The following is a 3,521-nucleotide window of genomic DNA, read 5'->3' on the forward strand; positions in this document are numbered from 1 at the left end:
TTTTACAGAGAGGAAACTGAGGCTATGGGGTGATGTTATTCTCTCACTCCGGTGAGCCCTGGAGAATTCACAAGGAGTTTCCAAGGCTATAGAGTGCTGAACTGCATCAAGACTTAAGTTGGCAAGCTAGGTCTCCATCTTGCTACTTGTGTTGGGACAGAAAGATTCTCAGTCTTTCGGGCCAAATCCTGTGGGACTCGGTCCCAGGACCCTGAGCTCGTGACCTGAGCTGAAGGCAGAGACTTAACCCTCTGAGCCACCCATGCGCCTTGTAATCTTTCATTTTTATTTATCCCTGTCTCCAAGACTAAAAGCTGTAAAGCTAACAGGCAATCAACAACAACAAAAATCAAGAAATGAGGAGGAAAAGAAAACCACATCCATTCAAATAGCCTGATTCCTCAGCTGTCACTTAAAGATGCTGCCAACCGCTGGAGTTCCACTGACATCAGCTTTCCCTCGCCTTGGAGACCCTGCCATCCTCTACCTAATGGATGGGCCCTAGGGGAAACAGAACAGGGATATAAACTAGAGAGGAATGTCCTTTGCCAAGCTGTCACTGTAGGGTTGATGGATGAGTTTTCTTCTTAAATGTAGACTATGCCTCAAATGTGAGCTGAGCTCTTACTTCTGACTCTCCTTGCTTTGGGGGCTCGTCTATCATTAGTCTTAGTGACTCTGGCAAATGATGTGACATCCTGAGGGTTTCTAAATCCAGAGTTCATAAACAGACTACCTATGGACATGTTTTATATGCTAAAAAGCCCACCTGGAGCCTTAAAATATATATATTTTTAATTAATTGCCAAATTTACAAAAGAGAGTAGGACCTGACAATTTTACTGGAGCCCAGCAGCTGCTGCCCCCTTTCAGGGTATGTGGCCGCACTCTCCTCGCTCCCTGCCCTGCTCAGTTACTGCCTGTCCCTGTAGGCATTTGAGTTTATACACCCTGGGGTGACATCACAGCTACAGAACAAAACCCACCTCCACCAGCATCTTAGAGGATTCTAGACACTCGCAAAATACGGCGAATCAAATTCCTGGAAAGTTCAGCAGCTTCTCCGTGACACAGACAAAATTCCATTTAAGCGGGACTTGAAGGTCTTTGCACGGGAACAGTTGCCAACTCATGCTTAAATGCCTCAGAATATTTGGTAAAGAAATGATCTCAGTGGAGAGGGAAGCAAAGATTCCAAAGTGAGACTTGCCTGCAAAGACTTTACAGAGTCTCCGACCTCCTGTGACCTCTCCTCCCACTTTCTCCACAACCTTTCCCTCCAACATGCTTTATACATCCATGTTGTAGCTCTGATTACATTGTATTCTAATGATTTGATTAAAAATCAGTCAGCTTTGGCTGATCAACTTTGCCTGGATGGCTCAGTCAGTTAAGCATCCGCCTGTGGCTCAGGTCCTGATCCTGGGGGTCCTGGGATCAAGCCCTGCAAGAGGACTCTCTTCTCCATGGGGAGCCTGCTTCTCACTCCCCACCCCCACACCAGTAGTCCTCTCTCTCTCTCTCTCTCTCAAATAAAAAAAAATAATAATAATAATAATAAACAAAATCTTTTAAAAAATCAATCAACTTTGCTAACCTGGGGACTTCAGAGCAAGAAAACCGTGCATCCTAAATCTTAACCTCGTGGGTGGCACATAATAAGTGTTCAGAATTTGGGTCCTCGAATCATCCAGGAGCTGTTTAGGCAGTGCCATGCTCAGTGCCAAACCCTGAGGCATGTCCAAGGACAGAGCCCTGATCCACACTGCGGCACATACATGTGTGCCTGTGTGTATGGTTGCAGCCAGCCATGTTCCTTGTGTCTGAGGTTGTAGATCGTCAGAAATGAAAATGAGCACAGTCCGATTAGACGCTGGTGCCTCCTGAGCAGCTCCCCTTCCACTTGGTACCTTCCGAAGTTGGAATGTCAATGGCAGCCCCAACTCAACGTCCCAGTTCCCAAGCACCGCTCAGCCTGGTCGCTCGCAGACTTAGTAGCCTCTGTGGTCAACACGTTACTTATGCGGTAGAGCTCGAATGGCTTGGCAGACAAGAACCCTTAGGATCTCACTCCAGCTGTCCAAGCTCCTGCCTCCCATCCAACTCATCTCTCCTCTATCCTCTGCTCTTAGGTAGCCTCGACACTCCAACACCCCCAAGGGGCATGGCACACTGCCCAGTAGGGCCATGTTTCCACACTACCAGGTCTTTGGTCCTGCTGTCTCTTCTGCCAGGAATGCCATCTCCCTGCTTCACCATCTGGCTGCAGCAGCACGCCAACCTCCGGCCAGGCCCTCCAGCACGGCGGCTGGGTCGTGGGAGCAGGGCTCGGACAGGTGGGCTCATGAGTGCTGAGAACCGTGTGTCACCACTTCTGCAGGCAATGACGGAATAATCAAGGCCATTATGACAGCGGTGGACGGGGTCCGATCCAAGGCACAGGGTCGTATGGCATCCACAGGACCGAAGGCGGCCAAATGACAGGCCTGCTCATTCCTGAACAGACTCTCCAATTTCCTCTGCCTGGTGTTTGAAATCAACAGTACCCACCTTGGACACAAATAACCCCCAAAGTTTTAGGAAAGTCTGCAAGAGGAGTGGAAAGGGCTTACATAAGGATATACTCTTTCTTTCTCCAGTGGGTCAGGAAGAGCTCCAGTGAGCAGTGTGGGAAATGCACTATTCGGAGCTAGATCTGCTGCGGCCCAGTGACGAGGCAGGAGGACCCCCTCACCTGGGTGTTCTCTCAGCATGAGGCATACCTGCTCGGCACCTCTTCCTGGAAAGAACGACACAGGACTCAGCAAATACTCAAGCCAGGCGGGAGATGCCCTATCACGTGCAGATGCGGACGTTCCATGAAATAATGAAGTTTGCATTTTAGCACATTTGTTATATGCCTGGCGGTTTGCTCAGAACATCATGGGCCCGAGCCCCCTTTTAAAAACTCACAACAGGGCATAAAGCACGCCCTTTCTGAAAGAGGTTGGGGAGAGCTCTGCATATCAGGGACCTGCGGAACTTTGTTTGAGTCAGGCAAAGCCATAGCCAGCACTGAGTCCTCTCTGATACAGCTCTATAAAAGGACTGTTTTCTCTTTTTTTTTTTTTGCCAGTCCAAGCCTCTCCCAGAGGGAGAAAGAAGAGAAAGTCTTGACAGTGCATTCATCTTGCTTCCCATTCGGAATCTGAAAGGGAAGGCTCCAGGTGAGACCACTGTGTCTGGGCTTGGGACAGTATTTTTGTTGAAGGGAAGAGTCAGAAGGAGAATGTGGGGTCGTAAGGCCTTCCTAAAAGGCCTCAGGGCCCATTCAGGACATTCCCGCTTTGATGTGGGCCTGCTCTGCCCTGAAGCATATGGCCTTGGGTCTCTGTATCTGCTCAGGTTAGCTCAGAAGGTTTGCAATCTCTAAAATGGAAGAAGGGCGTGGGGAACCTGGGTAGCTCAGTCAGTTAAGTATCTGCCTTCTGCTCAGGTCATGATCCTAGGGTCCTAGGGTCAAGTACCACAACGGGCCCCCT

This window comes from Lontra canadensis, unplaced genomic scaffold (assembly GCF_010015895.1).
Source record: "Lontra canadensis isolate GAN:19392208 unplaced genomic scaffold, GSC_riverotter_1.0 scaffold20, whole genome shotgun sequence".
Taxonomy (NCBI): Eukaryota; Metazoa; Chordata; class Mammalia; order Carnivora; family Mustelidae; genus Lontra; species Lontra canadensis.